This window comes from Nicotiana tomentosiformis, chromosome 1, assembly GCF_000390325.3.
Source record: "Nicotiana tomentosiformis chromosome 1, ASM39032v3, whole genome shotgun sequence".
Classification (NCBI taxonomy): domain Eukaryota; kingdom Viridiplantae; phylum Streptophyta; class Magnoliopsida; order Solanales; family Solanaceae; genus Nicotiana; species Nicotiana tomentosiformis.
The window spans coordinates 74,396,614-74,418,906 of NC_090812.1; the positions used below are offsets into that span (position 1 = coordinate 74,396,614).

Genomic DNA, 22,293 nt, shown 5'->3' on the forward strand with positions numbered 1-22,293 from the left:
TAAAAGTCTTTATTAAAAAAAAGAAGAAAAGAAAATAAAAAATGGGCCAGTCTATTCCCAATGTTCCTGAATTACGCAAGATCTGATTCATGCGGCGTCATGATACGTAGGCAATCCCCATGAGATTCGATTATTGCATCAAATAAACTGAAAAAAAGAGAGAAGAAAAAAAAAAAAAAAAGAGCGACATAAATAACAAAGAAAAAAAAAGCAAAAAAAAAAAAGAAAAAAAAGAAAAGAAAAGAAAAAAAGAAAGAAAACAAGAGTAAAAATCCAAAAAAAGAGAACTCTGTGTCCAGTTTGACAAAGAAAACGGCGAAAAGTTTCCGTGAATATGCTGTCAAATGGAGCGAACAAGCCGCCATCGTAAAGACTCATATGGACGAAGCAGAAATGGTTACGGTCTTCCAATAGGCCCAAGAGACGGACTACTTCCAGAACACGATGTCCGTTATGGGTAATCTGTTCGCCGAGGCTATCAAAATTGGGGAGATGATCGAAAATGGTTTAAAAAAAATGGGTCGAATCTTGAGTTATGTTGCCTTTAAAGCCACATCACAGGTCGTTGCACCGCCTCCCTATGTAGTGATGAACGCGCAACCTTACATACGGTCACTGCATTATACACAAAATCGAGATCCACTTTTCAGAAATGCCCGTTCTTATCAAGTTCCATATAATCCCCCAACCAAATGATCCCCAATACAATCCTTGCCCAAGAGAGCCTTTCAGAAAGAATCAGTTCACCCCTATTGGTGAATCATACTCGAGCTTGTTCCAAAAGCTAGTCAGGCTAGGTCTGTTGCAGCCAGTGGCCCCGAACCGGCCAAGCCTAGAGTCCCCCTTGCACCGGGCTAATGTTAGATGTGAATACCACTCTAGAGCAGTGTGACATGATACAGAAGACTGTTGGAATCTTAAAAGAGCAGTGGAAGACCTCATCGAGGTTAAGGCAATAATGCTTAGGGATGAAGATGCCCTTAATATGATGAACAATCCTTTGCATGTTCACACCAATGAGCCAGTAGTTGGAATGATCCGTGAAGATGAGGAATTTGATCCGGCATTGAAAGCCATTGCATCCATTGCCGAGACAGAAGAAAAGCAAAAAATGGTTGCCAAACCTGAAAGTCCCCATCAGACGGGAGACTCGGTAGCCAGTCTTGTTATCCTTTCTGCGTCCAGATTATTTCAGGGTGTAATCCGGATATTTTACATTATTGTCTTACTTTTCGATGAAAACCCTTCTATCTTTTAAATGAAAAAAAATCAAATTCAAAAAAAAAATCAATTAAATGAAATTAATATTTCATTGTCTAGGAATGTTCTCTTTTCTTAATCTTGTCACCTTTCTTATTCTCTTTTTGAAGTTCTGTTAATGCAGATTTTAATAACATGACATACTTGTGGACTTCATCAGACCTCGAAATAATGAATCAAGATGCAAAATGTGTTAAAGATAAGGCTTGTGAGAAAATAAATAAAGAATTGGAACACTAGGCCTAAGCCAAGTCCAAATGAAATCGGAAGAAGTTAAAATTCCCTCTCTTCGGATCATTGTTGAAACCGAGATTAAGGATAAAGATTGGATCAAGAACCGACTTGGAACAATTGACTATGATTGATGAAAAATGTATGGCCGCAGTTTTCCACGGGCAGTTGTACCAACAAAGAATGACCCGTGCCTATAATAAGAAAGTGCGGCCCGGAAAGTTCGATGTGGGGCAACTAGTCCTAAGACGTATCCTCTAGCATCATGAAGAAGCCAAAGAAAAATTGGCTCCAGATTGGAATGGTTCATACATTGTAACAAGATTACTGCCAAAAGGGAGCGTTATATTTGGGAGATATCGAAGGAAATGTCTCCGAGACAACTGTCTATACAGACACTGCCAAAAGGTATTATGTTTTACCCTTTTTACGCATCTTTAATGTTTTCTGATTGGGATGACGAAGGCTTTCATTCTCGCTACCCAAACTCTATCAACCCTTTGCAAACCCTCTTGAGCCGGTTACTTTTCTTTGATTACCCTCTTTGGATCCTAGAAGTTTTTATGAAAAAAAAAAAGAGAAAAGAAAATGAAAAAAGAAAAAAAAAGAAAAAAAAAGAAAAAAAGACAACAACAACAAAAGAAAATCAAAACAAAGTGACTTGATTCCGAAAGGATACGTAGGCAGCCTCTCTCTGGGGTTCAGTCACACCAAAATAAAAATCAACATTTCCAAAAAAAAAGAAAAAAAAAAGAAAAGAAAATGAAACTAGGGCAGTTGTTACAGATGGTCGAAGATGGTTTCGCTTTAAAGGTTCCAAAGTTGTAATTCAATCCAAATCTTTTTTTACCCAAATCCTTTTCAAGTCCTTCCGATTAATCAACGAGAATGTTCAAGAATTGGAGGATACAGTTACTTGGATCTGATACAACCAAATGAGAGAAATAAAATAAGAGAGTCTTATTGGTGAAAATCCTCACGGGCATCGTAGGGCATCGCATAGCAGAGAAAATGAAAATGAGAGAGTCTTGTTAGTGAAAACCCGCAAAGGGCACTATAAGGCGATGGTGAGAAGAGAAATGAGACAGATTAGCTGGTGAAAACCCGCAAAGGGAAATACTGATCGAAAAGAGGATCTTCACAGCCATTGGTATTGACAGTCTTGGGCATTGTTTCTCGGTTTCGAGGCAAAAGTTTTGATGAATTTCTGAGAGTCAGACAGTTTACGCAGATCATGCATCCAGTCCAAAAAGTATGTCATGTTCATTTAAATCTGCATGTACTCCAGATAAGTCCTTCTTTCCTTTCCCCGAAAGGGATTCCTCTTGTCTAAATTCATTCTACATTCTACTGTTTGTTTTTCCTTGAATCCCTTTTGGTCTAACTCTGTTTTAAAACTAAGGCAAAGAAGGGATAGCAAGACTGATTTACAGGACTCCGGTTTGATACAAGCTAATATGCAAAAAAGCACCCAGACTCGGCATGGGGATCAAGTTGACCCCGACTGGCCAAGGCGGCCGATGCTTCGAAATCAAAAACTCTTGTAAGGATGAAATCAAATTGAAAGTGCCTACAAGGGCAAAATGAATTTGAAAAGGTTAAGTCTCAAGTGGCTAACCGTTTAGGCAAAGTTTGAAAAGCCAAAGGTTCCCCCAATGCTCTGAAATTGAAAGTGTTGAGGAAAGAAGTCGAAAGTGAAATGCCACAAAGTAAAAATAAAGTTGAGAAGGTTAAGTCCCACGCGGCCAACTGTGGTATTCAGGAAGTCATCATAAAAAATATGGGCACAAAGCCAAGCTTCCAAAGACATCAAGGCCACAAATCGACCACCACTTTTTAAAACTCACATTTTTTCTTTGTTTGCAGCAGGAACAAAGCAGTGCAGAATGTCGATTCCGAAAGGACGAATGTCACCAAAGGTAAGTTTTCGTAAAATCTCCATTTTCTTTTATTTTCAGCATGCATCACTATTGTTCATACAGATCATTTTGGTAGCTTAACCCAGGTAGAACCTTTTCGCCTTGGGGGATCCAGCTCACAGTTCCGGGTAGAAGTACTCTTCGCTCAGGTTGTTTTTCGTAGCTTAACCCAGGTAGAGCTTTTTTGCCTAGGGGGATCCAGCTCATAGTTCCGGGTAGAGGTACTCTTCGCCCAGGCTTGTTTTTCGTAGCATAACCCAGGTAGAACATTTTTGCCTAGGGGGATCCAGCTCATAATTCTGGGTAGAAGTACTCTTCGCCTAGGTTGTTTTTTTGTAACTTAACCCAGGTAGAACCTTTTCGCCTAGGGGGATCCAGCTCATGGTTCCGGGTAGAAGTACTCTTTGCTCAGGTTGTTTTACGTCGCTTAACCCAGGTAGAACCTTTTTGCCTAGGGGGATCCAGCTCACAGTTCCAGGTAGAAGTACTCTTCGCTCAGGATGTTTTATGTAGCTTAACCCAGGTAGAACCTTTTCGCCTAGGGGGATCCAACTCATAGTTTCCGGGTAGAAGTACTCTTCGCTCAAGTTGTTTTACGTAGCTTAATCCAGGTAGAACCTTTTCGCCTAGGGGGTCCAGCTCACAGTTCCGGGTAGAAGTACTCTTCGCCCAGGTTGTTTTTTCGTAGCTTAACCCAGGTAGAACCTTTTCGCCTAGAGGGGTCCAGCTCATGGTTCCGGGTAGAAGTACTCTTCGCCCAGGTTGTTTTACGTAGCTTAACCCAGGTAGAACCTTTTCGCCTGGGGGGATCCAGCTCATAGTTCCGGGTAGAAGTACTCTTCGCTCAGGGTGTTTTACGTAGCTTAACCCAGGTAGAACTTTTTCGCATAGGGGGATCCAGCTCATGGTTTCAGGTAGAAGTACTCTTCGCTCAGGTTGTTTTACGTAGCTTAACCCATGTAGAACCTTTTCGCCTAGGGGGATCCAGCTCATAGTTCCGGGTAAAAGTACTTTTTGCTCAGGATGTTTTATGTAGCTTAACCCAGGTAGAACCTTTTCGCTTAGGGGGATCCAGCTCATATTTCCGGGTAGAAGTACTCTTCGCCCAGGTTGTTTTTCGTAGCTTAACCCAGGTAGAGCTTTTTCGCCTAGGGGGATCCAACTCATAGTTCCGGGTAGAAGTACTCTTCGCCCAGGCTTGTTTTTTGTAGCTTAACCCAGGTAGAACATTTTCGCCTAGGGGGATCCAACTCATAGTTCCGGGTAGAAGTACTCTTCACTCAGGTTGTTTTACGTAGCTTAACCCAGGTAGAACTTTTTCTCCTAGGGGGATCCAGCTCATAGGTCCGGGTAGAAGTACTTTTTGCTCAGGATGTTTTACGTAGCTTAACCCAGGTAGAACCTTTTCGCCTAGGGAGATCCAGCTCATAGTTCCGGGTAGAAGTACTTTTCACTCAGGATGTTTTATGTAGCTTAACCCAGGTAGAACCTTTTCGCTTAGGGGGATCCAACTCATATTTCCGGGTAGAAGTACTCTTCGCCTAAGCTTGCTTTTCATAGCTTAACCCAGGTAGAACCTTTTCGCCTAGGGGAATCCAGCTCATAGTTCCGGGTAGAAGTACTATTCGCTCAGGTTGCTTTTCGTAGCTTAACCTAGGTAGAACCTTTTCGCCTAAGGGGTTCCAGCTTATATTTTTGGGTAGAAGTACTCTTTGCCCAGGCTTGCTTTTCGTCGCTTAACCCAGGTAGAACTTTTTCGCATAGAGGGATCCAGCACATAGTTCTGGGTAGAAGTACTTTTCGCTCAGGCTGTTTTTTGTAGCTTAACCCAGGTAGAACCTTTTCACCTAGGGGGATCCAGCTCATAGTTCCGGGTAGAAGTACTCTTCGCTCAGATGTTTTACAATAGCTTAACCCAGATAGAACCTTTTCGCTTAGGGGGATCCAGCTCATATTTCCGGGTAGAAGTACTCTTCGCCTAAGTTTGCTTTTCGTAGCTTAACCCAGGTAGAACTTTTTCACCTAGGGGGATCGAGCTCATAGTTCCGGGTAGAAGTACTCTTCGCCCAGGCTTGTTTTTCGTAGCTTAACCCAGGTAGTACATTTTCGCCTAGGGGGATCCAACTCATAGTTCCGAGTAGAAGTACTCTTCGCTCAGGTTGTTTTACATAGCTTAACCTAGGTAAAACTTTTTTGCCTAGGGGGATCCAGCTCATAGGTCCGGGTAGAAGTACTCTTCGCTCAGGATGTTTTACGTAGCTTAACCCAGGTAGAACCTTTTCGCCTAGGGGGATCCAGCTCATAGTTCCGGGTAGAAGTACTTTTCGCTCAGGTTACTTTTTGTAGCTTAACCTAGGTAGAACCTTTTTGTCTAAGGGGATCCAACTTATATTTCCGGGTAGAAGTACTCTTTGCCCAGGCTTACTTTTCGTCGCTTAACCCAGGTAGAACTTTTTCGCCTAGGGGGATCCAACACATAGTTCCAGGTAGAAGTACTCTTTGCTCAGGCTATTTTTTATAGCTTAACCCAGGTAGAACCTTTTCACCTAGGGGGATCCAGCTCATAGTTCTGGGTAGAAGTACTTTTCGCTCAGATGTTTTACAATAGCTTAACCCAGGTAGAACCTTTTCGCTTAGGGGAATCCAGCTCATATTTTCGGGTAGAAGTACTCATCGCCTAAGTTTGCTTTTCGTAGTTTAACCTAGGTAGAATCTTTTCGTCCAGGGGATTCAGCATCCTTTCAGTAATACAGGGTGCCAGCCCTGGTTACACTATTTTATGTAATACAGGGTACCAACCCATGTTTACGCTCCTTTTAGTAATACAGGGTGCCATCCCCTGGTTATACTCCTTTCAGTAATACAGGGTACCAATCCCTGGTTACACACCTTTCAGTAATACAAGGTGCCAACCCCTGGTTACACTCCTTTATGTAATACAGGGTACCAACCCCTGGCTACACTCCTTTCGGTAATACAAGGTACCAACCCCTGGTTACATTCCTTCTTAGTAATACAAGGTGCCAACCCCTAGTTACACTTCTTTCAGTAATACAGGGTATCAACCCCTGGTTACATTCTTTCCCAGTAATACAGGGTGCCAACCCCTGGTTACACTTCTTTCAGTAATACAGGGTGCCAGCCTCTGTTACACTCCTTTCAGTAATACAGGGTACCAACCCCTGGTTACACTCCTTTCAGTAATACAGGGTGCCAACCCATGGTTACATTTCTTTCGGTAATACAGGGTACCAACCCTAGGTTACACTCATTTCGATAATATAGGGTACCAACCCCTAGTTACATTTCCTTTCGATAATACAGGGTACCAACCCCTAGTTACATTCCCTTTTCCGTAATACAGGGTACCATCCTCTAATTCCATTTCCTCTGGTAACATAAGTTACTTCCCCTCGTGGTTGCATATCCTCACATAGTTAGTTTATACTACTCCCGTTGTCTTCATTTCAACAAATTAGATACTTTAGCTTTCTCTAACTCACAAAATTTTCCTAGTGCCAAACTGGGGCAGAAAAATTTTGTTCGTTTTGTTCGTCTTTGATGGCTTTGCAGGCCCCGCCGCATATCACAAGTGACGATTAAAGCTTGCAGTTTCAGCTTTCTCATCAGAATAAAGAAGTTTTTCGGTCACAAGATAGTTGGAGTTAGCTTGGATAATGTGTCAGCAGCCCAGCTTCTCGAGTTTCATTTTCCCGAACTCTGATCCGGAAAGCAAGCAATAGAGAATGAGCCATGATCCTTTCCTCAAAGAGCATCAAGATCCAATCTAAGGTCAACATAAGCGAGCAAGTCAAGAATCAAGATTTGATTCCACAAGACACATAGATTAGGAATTTTGTAACTTTTAGTTTCCAGACATAAACAGTTCTTTCTCTTTTCCTTTTGATGCAAGCAGCAAGTAACAGTAACAACAACAACAGCAGCAACAACAGTCTTAAATCTACTGTCTGGTAGTCCCAGCTACCAAATTTTCCCAGAACTACACTGACCTGATTCCTCTAAACAAGGATATGTAGGCTATCTCGGAAGCAGGGTTCGGTCACCATTTTTTTTTTTAAAAAATAATGCTTTCATTGGAGTGATATGTGAGCAAAAATTAGCCATGGCATTCACTTTTCTTTGCACGAAAACTCTTCATGTTCTCTAGCAAAGAGGGGCAGCTGTGAATACCTAATTTTTGTACTGTTTTAACACCTCCTAAAGTAATTAGTGTTTTGTTGCTTTAATTATATTTCCCAATTTTTGTGTCTTTGATTGCATATTTCCTATCATAAAAATACCAAAAAATAGTTCTTTCTTTATTTGTGTATTTTAGGAATTAACTAACTATTCAATTGGTGAATTAATATAGTTAATTGATCATTTGAATAAGTTACTTAATTAATTTATTTGTTTGTGTAAATTTAGTTTAATAAGTAGGATTAATAAAGAAATTGGCCCAAATTTGAAAGAGAAAGTGGCCAAAAGTGCAAGATAAGGGGCTGCCCTTGAAAGGGTCCGAAACGACGTAGTTTTGCCTCAAAACTACGTCGTTTTATTAAGTGACCCAAGATCAAATCTCACCCATTGATCACCTCTTGATCTAATGGTCCATATTTGATCTCTCAAACGGTATTTAAAGCCTCAAATATCTGAAAAATTCCCTTATTTCCCCCATAACTCTTTCTCTCTTCTCTCTCTCTCTCTTCTCTCTCTTCTCTCTGCCGCCGCCGCCGCCGGAAATCACCCACCGGCGGTGGCCAACCTTCAAACACCCCCAAATTCACACCATGTAATCTCTACAACCCCCTCTTTCCATATCTCCAAACCAAATCCTTCAAAATCCCCTCAAACGCCTTGAATTTTAGATCTAGAAAACTTTAGCCGCCACTTTTTTGCCCAAAATCTTGAAGTTCCGGCCACTACCATCCCACAATACCTACATCAACGGATAGAGCTAATCAAGACCTACCTATTGATGTCAATTTCATTCCGAAAATCCGGCAACTAAAAATCCGGCCAAATTCCGGCGACCACCCCGAACACCCTAGTTTGGTATACCCCTATTCTCATTTCCTTTGTCTATTTTTTCTAATTGTATTGTATTTAGTTTATGTCTAGCATAATTTCTAATTTATTTATTTATTTATTTTTATTATTATTATTATTATTTATATTTTTATTATTAGTTATGTTTAATCTATGTTAGCTTAGTCGTTCATATTTATTAATCACTGATAATTAGTTATTCATTAGTTTTGAAATAGCTATTTGCTTAATCATGATAGTCTATGATAGAAGTTTCAAATGCTTAGTGAATTTATTTTTATTAGATTTGAGTATTTGAATTTTTGTGTTGATAAAAGCTGAAATTAAAGAAGGTATAGTACAAGTTTGGTTATTTTTACTGTGTAAAGACTTTGGAGTACAAAACTCAAAAGTCATTGTGTGGTGACAAGTATAATACTTTTTGACAACTTTTGAACAGTGTTTAGCACACAAAGTCAGTCTTTTGGATAGACTTTTGGTGAACCAAAATCTGTCCAAAAAATCTGATTTATTTGCCTATTTAAAGGGCTCTTTACTCTCTGAAAAGGGGGGACACTCTATTACACATTCTATCTTATACTGAGACACATCTTGGAGAGTTGCTTAAAGACATATATCTTTGAGAAAAATCAGCAGCTTAATACATATAACAAGCTAAAATTTCAGAGTTTTGTGAGGATTATTTCAGTGCAAAAACCTCGAGAAAAATAGAAAGATCCCTTAAGCAATTTGTGAAGTTGATAGCTACCAGTTTCAAGCATCTCTGTTGAGTTTTCTGGGTTGTCTTAACACTTGAGTTGCTATTGTTTCTACTGTATTTGCTGCTGAGTTTTTTGTTGCTGCACTGCTTTATTTTATTATTCGACAAACCAGGTAACTTTCAAATTCTTATATTGCAGATTCTTGATGATAATAAGAAGGATTTGATCCCGGTTTGGTTGATGGAACATATTATATCTGATTTTATTTCAAGATGAATGTTATATTAGTGTTATCATCATGTAAATCTGTTAAAAATTAGTTAAATTATCGTTTTCTTCTTTATATATGTGATTGAAATTGCATTTTGTTAAGATTACTTAGTTTAAGGAAAAGATAAAGACCCCACTTTTAACCATGTTTGTTTAGTTTGGGCTTTTTTTCGTGAGTTACTTTCATGGTTCACGTATAATTATCTAAGAAAGAGTTCTAGCTTCAAATGTTTTGATGCTTTGAATTATAGTCAACATAATGTTATACTTAATATAGTTCTTCTCCTTAGCATTGAAGTATTACCATTTTTTTTAGTTTTTATATTTAGTCGTGGTTTTTTATGTTGTTAATGAGTGTAGTTTGATTAGTGCCATGATTGATGTAGATGAGTAGAAATATTATGTTAGTCCTTAAGAAATAGTTGGTTAAGAAGATAAAAGATAATAATTAGCATGTAAGTTTCTTTTATAAAAAAAAATAATTTTTAGTTTGGACAGCAATGTAAGAAGCAATTTGGGCTTAGAAGAATACTTGTTATTTTGTGTTGTCTTGGTCATCGAGGCTCTTAAGCAACATGGGCCAAATAAGCTAAAATTTGTAGGCCCAATGACAATAGAAAGTAAGATAGGCATTTTCTTTAAAACTAATAAATTATCTTTTGTTAAATAAAATAAGTGGCCCAATACCATAAAAGTTTAACATAAGCTTACCCGGGTTTAATGTCTTGCATTAGTGAAAATTATTTTTAATAATAATATTTTATTTTCAGTCGAACAAGTAATAAATAAAAAAGAAGCGCTTTTTAATTAATTTAAGCGATAGGCAATTTTAGGCACGTTTGAGATGTAGACCATGTGTTCATACACGGTCCTTGGTCGATATATTTTTTTTTAATAAAGTAGTCATGTGTGCATTCCCGCTCCTTGACTTTTCAATATTAATTATATTTAAACCATGTGTACCGACACGTTCTTTGTTTTAATACATATAATCAAGTAAGGACTTTGTGTGCTTGCACGCTCCTAGGCCAAAATTATTAATTATTAAGCAGCGCTAGACAATAGTAACTTAAGGCAAATAATATACACTTTATCCAAAAATAATTCAAGCCAAATTTTAGTCAATAAAAGCGACCGTGCTAGAACCACGAGATTCGGGGAATGCCTTACACCTTCTCCCCGGTTAACAGAATTCCTTACCCGGACTTTGTTTTTGCAGACCAATAATATTAGAGTCAAATCTTCCTTTGATTAGGGATTCAAATAAAAGGTGACTTGGAACATCAACAAAATCAATTCCAAGTGGCGACTCTGTAAATAAAATAATCCCTACTCAATTTTGTCTCTTTAATTGGAAAAACCTTTTAATCCACATAATATTATTTTGCGGGTAGAAAAAGGGGTGTGACACCAATATTATCCTCCCGAATATACCATAATCAAGCCTGATAGTACCCATTCTAGGTCCAATGACCTTATATTATTAAACACAACTATCCCACAGACCGCCACATCAATATAACTCACGCCACAACTGCGCTATCTGTGTACCCAAATATGGGAGATGTCTCAAGGAAGAGAACCGTATTGCAAGTTCAACAAGCACCACCACAACCGCAATGTTACAACCAACTTCTCAAATTTCATGAAGAGGATCATCATAGGTGCATGTGTACAATTGTAGAGGAAGGAAATTAATGAATCAGATAAATTATCATAGAAATAAAATTCCCACACACGGCGCGGACAACTCACGTGCCAATAATATGAATCATCCGGCATAGTCACAGACCTCCAATCCCAGCATATCATACATGAACAATTAAACAAGTACACTTGTATATATGATAATGAAATAAGATTCTCATGCTCCTCGACTGGTAAAAAAATAATAACACGCCATAGTGTATGCATGTGCAAAGTCTTCTATCACACTTCAAATCGGCGATTTAATGCAGAAATAGTAACTACCCCGTTTATTCGGGGGAATTAGCCTTTTTGTTACCTCAAATGTAGCCCATATAGTTTTCAACAAAGGTACGAACATAAGAAACTCTATAACTGTACGCTTAACAGTCAACTCTAGGCATATCATAGCCTAAGCATTCTTTCGAGTAGGAATACTTGCCCCGATACCCACACATGGGCTCAACCTCACATATATGTGCATTCATAGCGTGTATCTATCACAAATAATTAACGCAATTAGTGCTTCCACTGGGCTTTAAATAAAATAGTCACCTTAAATAGGTCGCAACCCCGAAACAATATACTTCTGAGAACTCCCAGTCTCCAAATTCATCGAACACATGAATCACCGTAACTGATCCCAGCTCCAACACTAAAATGACTAACACATCTTCCATTAACGATAATCCCATGGGGAATACTTTCATAATTCTTCCGTTCCATATAGAAATAATTTGAATATCAGCAGTCTATCAACCAGGTGAGTACTGCAATACCGATGAACATCCGTAAGTCAAAATACAATGCGCCTTCTGAAATGCGAACCCTTCTCAGGAATTACCAAGCAGTTATAACACCCATCGAAATATCTGAAACTGACTACGCTGTCCAATATTCATTACCTTCTCTTCAAGACTGAACTGTCACCCTGTACATGTAAATCCTAATCCCGCACAACACACCACATCTATTATGCCATCATGTGAAAAACACAAGAGTCCTATTATCAACTTTTAGTCACCAACAATTTACATACTCTATTAGTTTGAAACCATTCTATTGCTCCTTTCAATAAGGAAATCACAATAGACAACACGTCTCTACACCGGTAGAAAAGTATCCGATTCAAACCATGGTAGAAACCATCATGAACACTTTGAAATCCATCTGCACATAACCAAGCTATTAAAATTAAATTCCTCTAACTTGACCAAACTCGACCAAACCACGTAGGTCACAAAAACCCAAGGATATTGCCACCAAAACATCTGTAAAGTCTTACCATGTCGTAATTACCTAAAAGACCGATCCTACCATTACCACACCGGTCTAGCCTACTACCCAGTTGTCCTATTTCTCCGAGTCCCTTCCGAATTTGCCATCAAATTGATACTTCTCCTTGATAAACACCACGATATTTAACCACAACTCACCCCACAAACCTTAGCATAGAACCACAACCCCCTACGACCCTTAAGAAACCGTGTTCTTCTTAAGCACCTCCATAAATACCACAACTGTAACACTCACTCTGAAAATACCTTATGTGAGTCTAAAGCCGTTTCATTCACCTTCCTGATACCTAAATATAAAATCCATAATGATATACAAAAATGCCACAAGTCTCGACTCCTTCCAACTTAAATCTCAGATTTTAGCCGCAAACAAATCCGCCAAATATTTTCAATTGTTACATATAAATCTCGAATCCATTAGAACTTTCTCGAGAATCACCCTCTTTGTTCAAATCCACATTACTCTGCTCAAATGGGCCAAAGGACACGTGCCCCATTAGCACAACAACTCTCAAAGAAGTAACTCTACTTTAATACCACCTATCAAATTCATACTCCGTGCGAACTACATCATTCACAAATAACAACTCACTCATCCCATGATTTTCATATACTCATAAGTGCAATATAACCCGTATCCAGGAATTTTCTTACTAGAGTCATTCTCGAACTCCACCTCTGCAAGTCATCACTGATTCCCAAGTAAACCTCGGATCAAAACAAAATTTTGACACATTGCCATGAATTAATTTGCCGATAGCAGACTCCCCCACTTGGTTCAAAGCCATAAATCAAAACATTCGATAACTCACAATAACCATACTCTCTTACTGCCATAATGCTGCAGTCAGTTCAATGGAAATTCTTCTCAAGCTCATGTGACACCAACCATAAAATACCTCGATCATCCTCTTAGCTCGCAATCATTCTCTTTTCACTCAAGTCAAGTTTCTCAGCCAGATTCAATTTCAAATCTCCACACATACGCCTTACTGGCAGAAAAGAAACTCTCTACTCCCATATAAGGAACATTACCGAACATATGAATCCAAAAGCACAATTTACAACTGAAGCTACCGAGCTTAAGCTGTGGTCTAACCATGGCCTCAAGTCCTCCAGACTAGCCTATCACCAAAACACAGAATACACATTTCGAACCTCGTTTATAGAATCACAAGCCGGTGATGCACAGCTGATACAGAGCAATTATGTGCGCATACGAATGCGTGGAAGGAATTCAAAGAGTTATATTTCAAGCTGAATCAATTCCGTACGATAAAGAAACAAAGATGTGAAGTATATATCCTAAATGCCCTGTAGCCTCTCAAAGATAAGTATGAACGTCATCATACTGATCCGCAAGACTCTACTAGACACTTGCTCATGACTTGTAGAACCTATGAACCTAGAGCTCTGATACCACCTTGTCACGACCCAAAATCCAACTAGTCGTGATGGCACCTAACCCAACCCGCTAGGTAAGCCAACTTTCAACTATCCAATTCCAATAATAATTATTAAAGAAATTTAAGTAAATAATTATCTTAACCTTATACATTCCCTAAGAACTGGTAGTACAAATCATGAGCTTCTAAGAATAGAGTATACAAAGCGAAAATGAAATAAATACATAGTCTGTTTGAATAGTACATAAACAGAGCTTTTATAAATTTAAGGCTACCAAGAACAAGAGGTAGCTACAACAGGAACGCATGCACATCTTCAAATTCCGCAACCATCGAGCACAACAACAACAACAGTCAACATCTGCACGTAATGTGTAGAAGTGTAGTATTAGTACAACCGACCCCATGTACTGAGTAAGTAACAAACCTAGCCTTAGGTTGAAAGTAGTGACGAGTTTCTACCAAGGCCGGGTCCAAATCCACTAATCCACAAGAGTTAATAATGACATAAAGCAAATAATACCAGAAGTAACTCAGAGATAAAATGCTCAGTCACATCATGATTTTAGCAATAATAGTTCTTCCTTTCAAGTACATGAGTGAAAACCTAAATCTTTTGCCAAAGTTCCAAAAAATGTGAATAAGTTTGAAAATAGAATTTTTTCCAAAATCCTTTCAATAATAAATAAAATATCTCATTTTCTTTTCAGATAACCATTGTAAAACAAATGCATCACTATGCTCATCTATCAACATGTGTAAAAAATCATGAATAATGTGATACAATACAGCATGAGAAAAATACATCTCTATGCATATATGTCATGTGTGCATGTCAATGCAATGTATCTCAGAGATTGTACTCATGTACTTACACTCTCAGAGTACTCAATCTCACTGTCTCGCATTCTCTCTCACTGTGCTCAACACACTAAATCACTCAGCGCTACACAATACCTGCTACGGCGTGCAGCCCGATCCTTGTTTATAGTCGACAACGCTCACTGGGGGCATGTACAGACTCATGAGTGGCTCCTACAGCCCAAGCGCTATAAGCACGGACAACTCACTTGCCATAATATAAATGTCTGGATCCGCACGACCGCCTCACGTGCTGCACGACCAACTCACGTGCAATAGTATAATATATATAATGCCAACATGGCCTACTGCGGCGTGCAGCCCGATCCCAAAAATATCCTCACAATCAGGCCCTCGGCCTCCCTCAGTCATCAATCTCTCCAGTCTCTCTCATGGGCTCACAATGTCATGAGAACAACCCAAAATGATGATATGATGTATCAATAAATAATAACAGAGACTGAGATATGATATGTAATGACATGAATATGACTGAGTATAAATTTTCAATTTAAAATAAATAATTCACAACAATATGACCTCTGTGGGTCCCAATAATACTGGCACATAGCCTCAACATAATTTTTAATATGCTTTTCAGCTCAATTTCTTTAACTCATAAAACCGCATGGAAAATGCCAAGATCATTTAACTACAAAATTCCACAAAAATAATTATGTCACAATTTCTATAGTGCTCGCCCACACACCCGTCGCCTAGCATGTGCGTCACCTCCCAACAATTCACGAAATACATATATTCAGGGTTCATACCCTCAACTCCAAGATTAGAAGAGTTACTTATCTCGAACAAGCCAAATCCAATGTCGAGCAAGCTAAGCAATGCTCCAGAAATTCCATTCTGCGCGTATAAACTTCCAAACGGCTCGAATCTAGTTACAATTAATTTGATTCAACCCACAAAAATTATAAGAATTAATTCCATATCAAAATACTAATATTTTCCAAAAATTCAAAATTACACTCAAAAATCGCCCGTGGGGTCCACGTCTTGGAACCCGACAAAAGTTACAAAATATTAATGCCCATCCAACCATGAGTCCAACCATACAAATTTTACCAAATTCCGACATCAACTCGACCCTCAAATCTTCAATTGAAGTCTTTGAAGATTTCTACCATTTTCAACCCAATCTTTACCCATTTGATCTCAACACTCTTTCCATAAACCTTATTGATACATATAAATAATACTATTACACCCAAGAATCATACTCTTAATCACCCATCATTACCCAAACTCAAAATTGAAGATTAGGGGTTAGAACCTTACCTCTTTGATGAAGAACTTGAGAGATTTCTTATTGAATTTTAAGGCTTGGACAAGAATTTGATGAACAAGACACTTCATCTACTTCCTCTCTCTAGAACACTCTCACTTCTCTCTAAAATCATCAGATAATTGCCCCCAAATAAGCCCCAAAGCCTATTTATCAAAATAGGGTCGGGTTATGAAAATAGAAAAATTAACCCCCGAAAGCAGGTATGCGGTCTCATAATGGACCGCAGAATGGGTATGCAGGCCGCAAAATTGATCACAAAATCGGCGCCCAAAATTGGGCTCTTCTGGTCCATTCTGCAACCAGTTTTGCGATCGCAGAAACAGTTTTGCGATCGCATAACTGTTTTGCGATCGCATAATTGGTCGCATAATTGTATTTTTTCAGCCTTTGGTAATTTGGTCATAACTTCTTGTAGGAATGTCCAAATGACGAACGGTTTGAAGCGTTAGAAACTAGACTCAAAGATATTTCATTTGATTGGTAATACACCATATAAAACTTTGTATCATGAGAGTTATACTCATTTGAAGTTAGATCTTCTGCGAACTCACTTGAAACTTTAGTCTTATGAAATTTCCAACTTTTACATTCGATGCCGAAACCTATCGAATCAAGTCCGATTGACCTCAAATTTTGCACACAAGTCATAAATGACATAATGAAGCTATTCCAGTTTCCATAATCGGATTCCGAGCTCGATATCAAAAAGCCAACCCTCTGGTCAAATTTTTCAAAAATTTAACTTTCGGCATTTCAAGCCTAATTTCACTACGGACCTCCAAATAATTTTCCGGACACGCTCCTAAGTCCAAAATCACCATACGGAGCTATTGGAATCATCAGAATTAAATTCCGAGGTCGTTTACACATAAGTGAATATCCAATCAACTTTTTCAACTTAAGTTTTCAATTATGAGACTAAGTGTCTCATTTCACTCCGAAATCCTTCCGGACCCGAACCAACTAACCCGATAAGTCATAAATCAACCGTGAGGCATAAATTGAGCAGTAAATGGGGGAATAGGGTTGTTATACTCAAAATGACCTATCGGGTCGTTACACACCTACTGGCCCTCGACCATAATTAAATGCAGGTTATGTTCGACCTTGTTCGAACTAACACCTACTGACCCTTGGCCATAATTAAATGCAGGCTATGTTTGACCCTATTCGAACTAACACCTACCGGCCCTCGGCCATAACTAAATTCAGGCTTAGCCGACCTAGTTCGAACTAGCATATACCGGCCCTCAACCATAGTGTTGACAAAAGATCATGTTCGACCTTGCTCGAACAAACTCCTATCAACCTTCGGCCGCAACTCGCTATTAAGTGATCAAGACCAATAAAAAACCAAGACAACCAAGCAACATAATTTAAAAACATACAAATACAAAACAAACCACAGGAAGAGAAGCCAACGCAAAAAACGAAGTTGGCATTTCATACTTGAAACATTTTTTTACAAAGGATCATGAAGACGCCACAAACTACACATAAAAGTTAACAAAAAAAAGAAGAAGAAAATCTACTGGTCACCACCATCAGGGTCTTCCACACCTTCACCGCCCTGACTACCGACATCCTCGCAACCTTAGCCACTACCGCTTACACCGCCCACACCATCGGGATAAGCGGTATCATATCAAGCATCCTCTTCAAGACGGTCCACGACTTCATCACCTCCGTCTTCATCGCCCTCGGGAGTAGCGGGATCATACTTGTAAGTGACTCGAGCTTCACGGGCTTTAAAACAAACATCCTAGAGAGCGGCCTCAGAAATGGATCCCGCCCTGTACAAATCTCGGTATACATCCAATTAAGCTTCGACATGAATCCATTCCTCATACGATGCTCGAGGAACGTGAGAAATTCCGAAGTACGGGAAGAAGAGGGTTGTGCAAGGAGTTGAGCCTTCTCAGCTTCCAATGCGACCACTTTACCACGAAGGAAGGCGTTATCTTTCTCTAGCTCTACGACCCTCCCCTGTAGTCGCTGCTCCTTAGCTTTTGCCGCAGATTGGTCGTTCTCCCGCTCATCCTGAAAGGTGCTGTTCGCTAGCTCAAGCACCTCTAATCTCCTCTGAGCGTCCACACGGAAAGATTCCGCCTTCTCAAGCTCGCTTTGCTTTTCAGCAACTTCACCCATAAGGCCCTGCGACTAAAGACGACATTCTTCCAATTGCGTATGCATCTCAACCACTTGCGCTTGAAGATCGCTACACTGGGCCTCCACGCCCTTGCCTATTTCAAGCTCATCTTCATTACTCCTCAACGTCCCCTCGAGGACGTTGAACTTCTCGATGGACTTTACCAATTCATCATCTTTCTCCTTTAACTTGTCTCGATGGGCCTGCATGTCGCCCCCTCATTAAGTCGCCGACGAAGTTCCCGGTGCTTGCGTCGGTACTCAAAGTATTTATTTTGCAATCTCACAAAAATTGCCCTGCGCCTCGCCACCCTTCGGGCGCTCTCGATCTCCAATATCATCGCCTGCGACCAGAAAAGAAAAGAAATATGTCAAAAACCAAAGCAAGGGTAAAACGAAGAGAAAGCAGAACGCCAGAAACTCACTCTAAGGGCTAGACCTACAATGCTCCTTAACAGAGTAAAGTCGACCAACTCTTTAAGGGTCTTGCCCTCCGTAGAACAAAGGGGGCCGAGGCTGGGGACCACGTACTCCGTGTTCTTTAACAAGTCCCGATCCATAGGGATCGCGATGGTCCTCATAGACCCTACCAACCTTACCTTAAGTTGGGTGAAACCTTCCTCCATCATTCGTAGATCGTCTGCATCAATATCCGAGCCGGTCTCTTAGCCTTCCTCAGCAACACCTTTGCCCGTTTGAGAGGTCGACAAAGAAGTATCATCAATCGGTTGCGAAGCCGATGTCTTATCTTGTCGCAAAGTGTCTGAGACCCCAGTGGCCGGCCTTTCTGTCTCCATCATCATGCGGGGGGGGGACGACATCGGCCTCCACCAACCTCAAAATCTTCGATACCGGTTCAACCTCGTCTTCAATGACGATAGTCTCCATCTCGTGCAGCGAAAAATCACCCCCACCATGTCGACGACGTAAGCGACCCTATCACTAATATCCACTTGCCTCCTCTTGCGAGGCATCAAATCTTCCTCGCCAGGTTCTGACTCCTCCTTGTCTAAGTCTATAAGACAGTATAATGAAGAGGTTGAAGAAGGATCAGACCGAGACATAGAGGAGCCGAGGCACGAGCAACGACAACAATAATCAAAGGAGGGACCGGGGCACGAGCCAAAGATGACACTGTCGAGGAAAGAGCATAAGCGGTGTCGTTGACGTTCTTACTCTTTTTGAATGCGGGGGATGGAGCTCTCGATCTCGTCGAAGACCTCATCGCTGAAATTAAGGAAAATACAGAAAATAGCGAAAATAAGCCAAAGAGAACCCAAAAAGGAAAATAACGAAGAAGCTCATAATAAAGATAACTTACCAGACGGGGATGGATAGGAACCAAACCTTTTCACTAAGCCCGGCCACTCGCATATCCCCACGATATGAGGTAGAAGCCATCCTACCCAGTCAGAAATATCGTCGACCAAGGGAGGAGGCAAATGCGTAGCTGCACAAAAAGGATGGAGGGTTAGAACCACGACCAAGCATGACGGGAAATTAGATACTTACTGTCACACCTCCTTTTTCCCGAGGGGATAGGGGATAGGGGAGTTTTTTCCATTAAAGTGACATTAGTCGAAATGAGATTATTTATTTAATTCAGAGTCGTCACTTGGAATAATTTATGGTGTCCCAAGTCAACGGTTTATTTTAGAATCCCAAATCGAGGAAATTTGACTCTTATTTTTGGTCCGCGAACACAGAAGACCGGGTAAGGAATTCTGTTAACCTGGGAGAAGGTGTGAGGCACTCCCGAGTTCCGTGGTTTTAGCACGGTCGCTTAACAATTAATACTTGGCGTAATTATCTGATTTATTACATGTTTTAAACCTATTGTGCATTTTTGTCTTTTACCGCTTTTTAATATTTATGGAACTTATTTGAATAAGTCGCGATATCGCAAACTCATTTGTTTTTGTACATATTACGAATCGCGTCACGTGAAATGCACCCGCGATTTACAACATGTTTATTTTTATTATTATTCGAAGTTGAAGTCAAGTCGCGTGAAACGCGCACTTGAGTTGGGGTTTACGTATCGTGACCATGCCACAGGAACCATACCCATAGTCACGATGATTTATTAATCGTGCCTAAAGCAACTAGCACGTGTTCATGATTTGTTTTTCCTTATGGGTTTGAGATCTGTGTAAGGTCAAGAGCTATGGAAATCAATTGTAGAAAATGGGTCAGCTTTTGCTCTTACTAAATTGGGCCTCACAGAAACTATTTTGGACCAGATAAATTAAATTAGATCGTTGTACAATTTGCCCTTTAAAGCCAATTAGTGAGTATGCCCAAATACTAGTTCATTAAGCTACTCCCTTATTAATTAGTCAATTGCAGTAGTACATGTTTCATTAAGCACAGCCCAACCACCGGGCCCAATCATTATTTTTTTTTTTAAAGTCCAAACCTCATTTTTCAATTTCAACTAGTAGACATAGATTTTATCCCCAAAGTTCAAACATTCACTACGTGCCCAAAAATTATTTTTTATAAATCTTCATGTTAATCATCAAGAAAGTAGCAAAATTTAACAAAGCTAATGAAACCTAACAATTAATACAAAAAAAAAATATATTTCAATCTTCATGAATCTAAATAAGATCAAATTATATATTCAAGCATAATATCTTAATAAAATAATGATGAGATAAATGGACCTTTACAAGACTGTTTTGAAGCTTGGACAATGGACAATGATGTAAATGGAGCCTCGACCAAAATCGACAAATAGAGCTCGAACTCGACGACTCAACTTTGGAGCTGTTGTTTTCTATACAAAAGGGGACTGTTTCGCTGGGTTTTCGGCTCGTTTTTGTGGTGCTTTTTAGCTTGGTTTCCAGTTGGTTCGGGGCTGGAGTTTAGTTGATGAATTGCTGGATTTTTTGAAAGAAAGTCGAAGAAAGAATGACACGAGTAGAAATTTCCTTATCCTAGAAGAAGAAAATAATTTTTTCTCAATTCCTTCCTCTCTATTTTTTCCTTTCTCTCTCTCTCTTTTTCATCATATTTCACTTCTATTTATAGAAAAAAATTTCGAAATTTTCAGATTTTTATTTTTTATTTTTTATTTATTTTTTTATTTTTAATTAAAAAGAATTTTCACTTCCCATTTTTCTTATTTTAAAAAAATAATAATTCCTCACTTTCCTTTACTTTTATTTTTTAATTTCTCACTTTTTTTACTTTTAATATATTTAAAATCCTATTTTTTACTTTTTTTTTTATTTCCCACTTATTTTACTTTTATTTTTTTATTTTCCACTTACTTTTACTTTTTTTAAAAAACAAAAATCAGATACCCTTACTTTTATTTTTTAATTCCAACTTTATTTTACTTTTCATTTTTTATATTTCTACATTCTTTTACTTTTATTTTTTTAATTTTCCACTTTCTTTTACTTTTTTTATTAAACAATTTCTACCTACTTTTACTTTTATTTTTTAATTTTATATTTCTACTTTTCCTATTTTTAATTCCCATCCGAATTTTTTTTTTTTTTTTAAAAAAAATAAAATTAATTTTTATTTATTTTCGGTTTTTAATTTATTTTATTTAAAAAATAAATATAAAAATAATAATAAAAATAATACTAATAGTAATAATTGACCTTTTAAATTATTAATAATTTTTTCTATATATATATATATATATATATATTCTGAAAATATATATATATGTATGTATAAGTGTAACAAAGCTAAAAAATATATATATATATTAAATTATGAAAATATTTACATAGTACAAGGTGATAAAACTTCAAATATAGTCAAAAATTAGGTGCTCACACTTATAAACGTGGAAGTCGTGTACTTACGAGTACAATTCAAAACCTCAGGAAAACCCTCCGGATTGGCCACCACGTTCTCAGTTCTGACAAAGAAGAAGTTGAGCCAGAATTGGCGGTTAGCCTTATTATCTATCTTCACCACCAAATACTTGCCTCCTCGGTGACGGAGATTCAACAACGCCCCCTTGTAAAAATTGGGAGCGAATAGGTGTGTCAAATATCGATGTGAGAGTTCGACCCCGGCCAGCTCCGCAAACTTGGTGAGCATCCTCAAGAGTTTGTAAACGTACGACGCAAGCTGAGCCGGGCAAACACCGTAATAGCGACAAAACTCCTCCGCTAGCGGAAGAAGAGGAAA

At 38.9% G+C, this 22,293-nt stretch overlaps 1 long non-coding RNA gene across 1 annotated transcript; it reads left to right on the forward strand.

Moving 5' to 3' along the window:
* The first annotated feature begins 8,091 nt into the window (after positions 1-8,091).
* On the forward strand, positions 8,092-9,576 carry LOC138909300 (uncharacterized). The gene is made up of 2 exons (XR_011415708.1): positions 8,092-8,465; positions 9,359-9,576. It is a non-coding gene; the product is annotated as an uncharacterized lncRNA (long non-coding RNA).
* Positions 9,577-22,293: the final 12,717 nt, after the last annotated feature.